The sequence below is a fragment of the Psittacula echo genome, assembly GCF_963264785.1.
Source record: "Psittacula echo genome assembly, chromosome: 18".
Lineage (NCBI taxonomy): Eukaryota > Metazoa > Chordata > Aves > Psittaciformes > Psittacidae > Psittacula > Psittacula echo.
In genome coordinates this window covers 7,699,259-7,708,577 of record NC_137754.1, presented here as the reverse complement: position 1 = coordinate 7,708,577, position 9,319 = coordinate 7,699,259, and the positions used below count along the sequence as shown (strand labels likewise).

The following is a 9,319-nucleotide window of genomic DNA, read 5'->3' as shown; positions in this document are numbered from 1 at the left end:
GCCAGCTCAGTTCCAGCCACGAGCTTGCCCTGCCACGTGGACAGGGCATGTCACTCCAGTTTGCATCAGAGACTAGATCTTTCCTTTGGGAGGCCTTCTAAAACCCCTTGAGGGATGTATTTTATCTGCCCCTTAGCTCTGTCTCTCTTGCCTTTATCTTCCTCACCAGAAAGGGGAGAAATGCCAGTCAGTAACAGCAGCAGACCATTAGCAATGTCCTGATAACACGGGAGTTTTCCATCAAGTTTTCTCCCCGCCACTGTGACAGGGGGACTTCAGCTAAAGGTGCCCAGGCATGCACACAGCAACACACAGCAACACACAGCAAAGGGCAAATGCACGTACAGCAACTCGTTATGCCAGACGCCTGCACTGCGGACAAGTCTTCTGGAGAACAAGGCGCTATGGGCACCTTCTTTTCCTCCCTTTTCCCCTTTCAGGTGATGCTGATCAAGCCACAGCCACCTGCTCTCTCTTTTGGGCTCAAGAGGCACTTTCCTCTTGTCCTGCTCCTTGTAAGTTTTGAAGAAGAGACTGACCCCCACCTCTCTCCATCCTCCTTTCATGTAGCTGTAGAGAGTGAGAAGGCCCCCCCTCAGCCTTCTCTTCTCCGGATTAAACACTCCTAGTTCCCTTAGCCATTCCTCCCAGGACTTGCTCTCTGGACCCTTCACCTCCTCTGCTGTCCTTCTTTGGACATGCTCCAGCACTTCTCTGTGTGTCCTGTAGGGCACCTCCTGCATGTCTTTCAGGACTGCGAAGAACAGATCAACTTCCAAACTAACAGAAAGCTGCATCGGTTGTTAACACACCTGTGGAGAGAGAAGAGAGGGACAACTGGAATAAAAATAGCTTCAAATTCCTCCTGACCTTTGACAAAGAAGCAACCAAGTTTTCCATAGCAGTTGCACTGAGGTCTTGAACGGATTTTATCTGACCAGCCCCTTGACAGACATGATATTAATTTGCTGCTTTACTTGGATAATCTTGATTATTTCCACTTGGAATTGGGCAAAAGAGAGCAGCTAAATCATATGGTGCTCTCAAATCACAGGGGAAATCCATACGCCGGCCTCTTCATCATGTTACCACAAAATCTATTTCCTCTTTCATCGAGACAAATGTCAGTAATTCAGTTGGTGGGCTGGCACAGGACAGACGCTGTGGTGTAGGGATTGTTAATAGTAATTTCTGATTCATTGAGATTGTGCAAAAGCACCAAGAGTTGAAGACCAATTGACCCACGGTGGTCTGTCTCCAAAGGCTTACAAATTGGGGTTTGGGGCTTCTTTGTTTGTTTGGAGTTTTTAAATAGGATTTTTTAGATATTTTCTAAGTGGTCTTGCAAAAAAACAATCGCCACTGAGCTCTGAACAAAAGAAGCCACCTCATAACTTCTCTGGTGGTCCACCGAGTTTGTGGACTTTGATGTTCGCAAAGCCACCAACTCAAAAAGCCATTTCCTGGATGCAGCTGGTCTGTTACAGCCAGTCGTCCTGTGCAACAGGAGAGACAGAATTAGAGACATCAGCTTGTCTTGGAAAACTAAGTGGAGTTGAGCAGAGTAAATGCAGGAAGATCTCACAGCAGGAATCCAGTCCTGCAGGCATGATGCAAAAAAAGTGCACATCTCCCTTTTAGCGTCAGATGTGTTTTACTTGGCCATTCCTGTTGCTTTTATATAAAAGTCTGCCACACAACAGAATTACAGAATGGCGATGTTTAACTAACATATATTACAATAGTAAAAAGTGTGGGAAAAGACCCTAAGACCAGGCAGAGCCCTACTGTTTGCTTTAAAAACAAAACCCTACACAAACCCACAGAGCAGCGGAGCTGCTTTATGCAGCCTGCATGTGGCCTTCAGGACAATTCCACATTCAGCCTGTGCTTTGAGCCTCCCTATTCCTCTTACCCTCAGGCTCCTAGAGGGCAAGCCACAGACCAAATGGCAGAAACAGGTTAACCCTCATCATTCTTGTTGCTGGCAATCCCACATAGAGCTACCACTTGGGCCATGGAATGCACAGGCATTGAGAAATCCCTCTCTTTTCCCAGTGAAATAGCATTGGCTATGCTTCTGAAAACACATTTCAGGTGGTCACCAGGAACGTACAAATTCCAGGAAGCTGCAGGATCAACTGCAGCTGCTCATCACCTTCTGAGAAAAACACCCCCAAAAGAGCAACAAACCACAGAAAGGCAGCCAAAGGAGTTGCCCTTTAGGGTGTTGTAAGGGGCATATGAATAGGTACAACTCATCTAATTCTTCTCTGTCTGTCCGCCTTCACCACCCCCAGATGGCTGAGCCCTTCCATTTCCACCCTCCCCGTGCAGCGCTGGGGAAAATGAGGGGAATTAGAGACCAGAAGTAGAAGAACTGGTGCAGACTGGGTGAACGAGAGAGCAGACCTGGGAGCACAGGGGTAGGAGGAGAGAACAAAGAAGTGGCCCTGGAAAGGTGGGAGAGAAAGGAAGCAGAAGTGGGACCACTGGGGCAGACAAAGGGAACCAGGGAGTGGTGTGGGAGGGCACTGGGGCAGGTGGATGGACTGAGGGAGTACTGGGAGCACTGGAGTTCAGGGGGTTGAGGTGATGCTGGGATCGCACTCAGGGTGTATGGGATGACACTGGGGGCAGCACTGTGGAAATAGGGGTTGCTGGCAGGGGTGGGGTGACTGAAACCCTGGGAACAGAGAACCTCTGTGCCCTGCTGGAAGTTGTCACCTCTCTATTGTTCTCTAGAGGCAGCTGAAAATCGGAAGTGACCACAAGTAACCACCAGCCAGGCCAGGAGCCCCACATCTCTCCCCCCTCCAAGTCATTTAGATACTATCTGGTGGCTTCCCACCTCTCTCTCTTCTCACATTCAGGACCATTATCCCCCAGATGGCTCTCACAGTCCCTAGAGGTGTTGATTGAGGTGGTAATCAGTATCCTCCAGCCCCCTAAATTACAGGTCCTTGCAGATGATGTTCCAGTTGGGCATGAAGCTGTAGAAGGAGGCAGATCAGCTCCTGCATAGTAGGCTTCACTTGTATGCTCTGATACTGCTGATACAGAAGGTCCAAGGTACAGAAAGTCTCGAGTCAATTTACTGACGATAAAATCATTGCTGGTCCATTTGTGCTGCTCCCAGTGATATTTGTGGATGTTGGTGAGTGAGTGACTCAGGAAGGGTGAAAAGGTAAGGGATGGAGGGATGAAGGGATGGAGAGAGGGAAGAAATGAAGTGGGAAGGGATGGGGAAACCAACAGATGCTAGGTGAGTGAAGGGGGAATGGAGGGGATGGGGAGATAGAGGAAGAATTGAGCTCACTGCAAGGACGGAGCGAGTGGCTGGGTGGGCTGCACTGCCCACTGCACTTAACTACTTACATGCATGCAATGCCTTGAACAACGACTTCACAGCTGTGTCATAGCCCTCTGAAATGCTAATTATTCAGCACTCTGTGGCTTCAGCAGCTAATGCACAAGGCAGAACAATTTTCCAGTTGACTGCCTCTCCTTTAAACAATCTCCAAAGCAAATATTCAGAAGTGCTTGATATCTTCTCAGAACTGTCCAACAACAGTTCTCTTCTCTATACCAAGTCTTCTGTAAAGAACAAGCACTCATCATGTAATGGGTAATCTTCAGAAATGACCTTTAATGTTTCACTGGAGAGTCCCAGCTATTTTCAGCTCTCAGCCACACACAGTGCTTCTTTGTTCCTAGCTTTCCATCTGAATCGAACTAGGCAGGCTTTATTTGAAGCTACGACAGGAGTCTGTATCATAATGGAGACAAACCAGGTGACCTCTTGCTTCCCCTGAAATATCCCATGGGCTTCAAGATCCAAGTCAGGTTTTCCCCACCAGCCTTGTAGAATTATCCTCACAGTGGATTATTTTAGTTATTTTAGAGGGAGCAAGTGCTGAGGCTTCTGCTTGGTATGTGGAAAGACTGTGACACTTCAGGAGAGGATGAGTCTGAAGAATAGGACAACAACTTGGCATTCACAGCTCTGCTCTTCTGACACTGACCTCAGAGGGCCTCAGTATGGCCACTCAGTTCAGTGCTGCCGTTGCTCAGAGCGGTTGGTGGGTTTGCTGACAGTTGCACATGAGCACTTCTGATGTTCTGCTCCCTCGAGAGACTGGTAGACAGGCCACCCCAATAGGGATGGGGGATTGGAGTGGTTCTTTGGGAACAGCAGCCTTTGTCCCCATCCCTGGTGGGACACCTCAGCCAAGCTGTCTTGGGGAGGAGAGGTGAACGGGGCTGGAGAGAGAAACCTGACATGCTTCAATGGTTACCTTTCAGAAACAGGCAAGAGAAACAGATCTTTGTCCTGATGTGAAAATTGCCCGGGATTGGCCAGAACTATGAGAGTGCTCTCAGTGTTGTTCTCCTTTCCTTCTAGCAATGGCACGTGGACAGCATTTTGCTTGTCTCATGGAAAGAAGCCAGGCTGACAACCATGCTTTAAGGCTCTATTGCAATTGCAGTTGATTGTTGCGCACGATGAGGTTGCAGTGCTTGAAAACAGGCATGAACAGTTCCAGGCTTGGCAAGTTCCCAGGCTCTCATGGCTGCCCCTACCCCACACTGGTCAGAGGATGCTGCCCAGGATAGGCAGGGAAGGAAATCTCCCCAGTACCCAGGCATACCGGATGCTTCAACTGCCACAGCCCACCTGGGTCAGGCTCTTTCCAAGTTTCCTCGACAGGATCCTTGTCCTGTGGGCCCTGGACAAACAAAAAAACCCGCATCTTATCAGAGGTGCTGTGGGGACAGACATCCTTCCTACAGCCAGGGGAGCTCTGTTCCTGCAGTCAGCTCCAAGTGGCTGCTTGGGGACAAGCAGACAATTCATTGTGTCCACTCTGAATGGTCACATCTTGCTCGGTGACAGCGCTGACTTAGGCTGACAATGACGGTGGTGGTGTCGCAAAACTTCACACTGACTGAGGTAAGAGAGGTCAGGACACGAAGTACAGAATTACAAGAACAAATATTTATTCACGCACATAAGGTGTTTCAGCTAAATTGAGGCACCCAATTGTGGTTTTACACAGGGTGCATGGAACCTTCAAATGTTCAGGTAAGGCGTGAATCAAGTGATCACTAACATCTTTACAACCAATTAATAAACATAGTAAATCAAAGGAGGAAGATGAAGATCACAGTGCTCAACTTGGCCTTGCTCCTCAGCGTCTGGTACACCAAATCAGATGCACAGGTGACCCCAAATTATTAAACCTCATTAATGAATAAGGCTGGAGGTTGGTCTAGGCTGCAGGAGATCCCAATGACTATGGATGTTCTTTGCCCTCATGGACATCTGGGTCCCAGCATAAGGTATGGATCCGCCTCTGGAGTCCTGGGTCCTTAACTCTCATCCCATTGCCCTCTTCTCTCTCTCCAGAGCTCAAATCATACCTCTTTGATTGTTGAACTTGGACCATGTGGTAAGTGCCCAGATGGCCCCTCAGGTGCCAGCCTGGGGTAATGGGATCCCAGGGAGCCTGGAAATGCCCCTCCAGAGACATCTAGGGAGCTCTGGGGAAACTGGGGTAGGATTTCTCAGCAAGCTCATATCATCAATCCTGCAGAAGAAAGCTGCAATGTTGGGGACCAAGCCTCTTCGGCTTTGCCTCTCCCTGACCAATCAAGGGGCTACCCAATCCCATCAGTCCCTCTCCTTCCTTCCATAAGTCTTTCTTTCCCCGGAGCCCAGGTTCACAGTGAATAGTCACATCTGTCCCATGCCTGTGAAGACACATCCCAAACTCATGGAGGGGCCTCCACCAAGTCTATGGTTATGTGTCCATAAAGAAATCCTCCTTGCTCTCTCTCCATGACCTTTCAGTTCTTCCTAGATCTATGCTTATTATTTTGTCTGGTCCATAGCCTAAATTCCCCTAACAGTGGTCCTCCCAGGCCCCTTAACTTGGATCTGTTTCAGTTCTTTTCCTTCGGTGCCTACCAATCACCTCAGCTGGACTTCCCAAAATCCCCTCCCTCGACACTCCCCCATCTCCTCTCCTTGGGTACCCAAATTCCCTGCAGTGTCCTATGTGTCCATCTCCACCCAGCTTGTCCTTGCACGGTTAGACATCCCAGACAAACCTGGAAAGCAATGAGGCTGGGGGTGCACGAGGAGGAAGCCTGGGGAGGGATGAGGGAAAACATCTCTGATCCTCCCCACCTCTCAGGTCTCATCACAACTGCTTTGTGGATCTCCTTCCCTAGGACATGGCAGATTCTCATCTCCCAGCAAATGGAGATGTTCCTTTAACCACAAGTAGCTGAGAGAGATTGGACTTGGTGCCAGACACCATGGGAAATCTGTCCCCTCTGCTCCCTTATTGCCCTTGGGAACATCCCTGTGACCCTCAAGGTTTCTCATGGCAACCTTCCTGTTGCGGGCGGCTGACATTCAGGAGGAGGAATCTCTGGCCAGCACCATGAGTTCTGCAAGCTCCTTCCTCTCTTCCTTCTCTCTCTTCTTTTCCTCTTCCCCAGACCCAAGGGAGTTGGGGAGAATCAAAATCATAGAATCATAGAATAGTCAGGGTTGGAAAGGACCTTAAGAGCATCCAGTTCCAACCCCCCTGCTATGGGCAGGGACTCCTTACCCTAGACCATGTTGCCCAAGGCTCTGTCCAACCTGGCCTTGAATGCGGCCAGGGATAGAGCATTTACCCACTTGGTTTTTTTGGGCAACCTGTTCCAGTGCCTCACCACCCCCACAGTAAAGAACTTCCTGCTTATATCTAACCTGAACTTCCTGTTTTAATTTGAACCCATCACCCCTTGTCCTGTCGCTACAGTCCCTGATGAAGAGCCCCTCTCCAGCATCTTTCTAGGTCCCCTTCAGATATTGGAAGGCTGCTATGAGATCACCACCCTGGGAGATAAAGGCAACAAGAACTGATGGATCAGGCACTATCAGGTGGAATATTTGTACCCAGTCATTGATGGCTTTTTGATCCTATACAAATTGGTAGGCAGGTTTTCCGTCCAGGCATAGTTTAGGTAGTTGTTAATGGGTTGTTAACTTTGCCTGCGGTTTGCTGTGTAAATGCGTCCCTAAGACGCTGGTTGGGCTGTTTTCAGATAGTACAAAAGAACGTGTAATTGATAGGTGGCCCACCTGGAAGGGTGTCTTTTCTGAAAAAGGGCACGTCTTGGGGACCTTTATTCAATTCCCATGCTGTATTGTAGTCCCACTGTGTCCATGTATTGTGGTCATTTGTTAGAATCGTAGAATAGTTAGGGTTGGAAAGGACCTGAAGATCATCCAGTTCCAACCCCCCTACCATGGGCACGGACACCCCACACTAAACCATGCCACCCAAGGCCTCATCCAGCCTGACCTCGAACACCGCCAAGGATGGAGCATTGACAACCTCCCTGGGCAACCCATTCCAGTGCCTCACCACCCTCACAGTAAAGAATTTCTTCCTTAGATCCAATCTAAACTTTCCCTGTTTAAGCTTTAACCCATTACCCCTTGTCCTGTCACTACAGTCCCTGATGAAGAGTCCCTCCCCAGCATCCTTGTAGGCCCCCTTCAGATACTGGAAGGCTGCTCTGAGGCTTCCACACAGCCTTCTCTTCTCCAGGCTGAACAGCCCCAACTTTCTCAGCCTGTCTTCATATGGGAGGTGCTCCAATCCCTGATCATCCTCGTGGCCTCCTCTGGACTTGTTCCAACAGTTCCATGTCCTTTTTGTGTTGAGGACACCAGAACTGCACACAATGCTCCAAGTGAGGTCTCAGGAGAGCAGAGTAGAGGGGCAGGATCACCTCCTTCGACCTGCTGGTCACGCTCCTCTTGATGCAGCCCAGGATACGGTTGCTTTCTGGGCTGTGAGCGCACACTGCAGCCGGCTCATGTTCATTTTCTCATTGACCAACACCCCCAAGTCCTTCTCCGCAGGGCTGCTCTGAATCTCTTCTCTGCCCAACCTGTAGCTGTTCAGAGATGAATGCATGGTGCCCATATCTACTGGGCACAGATAATTCCCCCCCTCCCCCTTCCTCCCCTGACGGGTGTATGGGAACTCTTGACGTGGGTTTATGGTATTTAAAATCACGTGGGCTTTACTGAAGGTTGCTGTATAACAGATTCCCAGTAATTGTGAATTTTGGGTGTATTTATTTTCCTGTGCAGGTGCAGGGGACTGGATTTGGAAGTCATGGTTAAACTTGGCATAGCTTGCGATGCCAGAGAAAAACACAGCTTAAAGGGGTAATCTTTTTTCCAGTGGCCTTATGATTCACAATATTTGCAGCAATTGGCTTGGGCAATTTCAGGGGAAAAAAGTCCTTGTGGTATACTGTATCCTTGCCCTTGTCCCCTTCCTTTTGGGAAAAAGGGTCCTGGACCCCTAAGGGCTGTGGGAACTAGCAAGGGAACTTGCATTGTTCCTCAGTTTCTCCTTGTGATCCTTCCTCCCATTAAAGACAAAAGTTGCTACGCTAACAATTTCATCTCTTCCTTGCCCTTGCCGTGCTGGAGCATGTTTAGAAAAATCTTTTTGGATGTCAGGAGTGGGTTGGTTGACAAAAAGGGGAACAATTATTTCCAGGGTGGACCCTCCCATACATACCCCTTTGCTAAGCTCATCGAGCACAAACATCAGATGAGTGCTCTGTTGACCCTTACTGACTTTCCCTCACCTGACTGCAACTGGTTGTTTTTTATCCTGCTCAACTCCAGGGATTCTAAAAGTCCATCTCTACACTGTCTCAAGGTATCCCTAACTGCTTCTGTACCATGATCCCACCCTGGTTTGCCACCAGCTGCAGCCTTTTCCCAGAGGCTCCTGCAGCCCAGTGCTCCTGCACCCATGCCCGTCACTGTCTCCGTCCCCACACTCAGAGCCGTACCCATCCAGCCTTCCCATCCCAGCGTCAATGCAGTCCCATCCCCATGCTCGCCCCTGGCTCCAGCTCCATGCTTGGCCATCACCTCCAAGTTCTGTGTGAGCCCTGACCCTCAGCTTGGCCCTTTCCCCACATTTGGTGTGGTCCCCAGCCCCATGCTCAGCACTCATGTCCCACGCTGGCAGGGTTTAACCCTGTGTCCTGGGTTCAGCTGTAGCAGTCATTTTTCTCCTTCTCAGTAGCTGGTGCAGCGCTGTGCTTTTGACTTTCAGCCTGGGAACAGCGCTGATAACACCGATGTTTTTAGTTGGTGCTCAGTCATGTTTACTCTGACCAAGGACTTTGTGAGTCTCATGCTCTGCCAGGAAGGAAAGGAAGCCGGGAGGAAGCAGAGACAGGACACCTGACCCAAACTAGCCAAAGAAGTATTCCATACCAC

General features: G+C 49.5%; 1 pseudogene across 1 annotated transcript in view; it reads right to left on the bottom strand.

Annotated features, from left to right (window-relative positions):
- Positions 1-1,481: 1,481 nt before the first annotated feature.
- Positions 1,482-9,319, bottom strand: part of LOC308228367 (ankyrin repeat and MYND domain-containing protein 1-like) — a 31,593-nt pseudogene continuing 23,755 nt past the window's right edge. The window contains exons 12-13 of the transcript in view: positions 1,916-1,925; positions 1,482-1,496 (exon numbers count right to left, since the gene is read on the bottom strand). The product of the transcript in view is annotated as an ankyrin repeat and MYND domain-containing protein 1-like (transcript). The remainder of the gene's footprint in view (positions 1,497-1,915; positions 1,926-9,319) is intronic.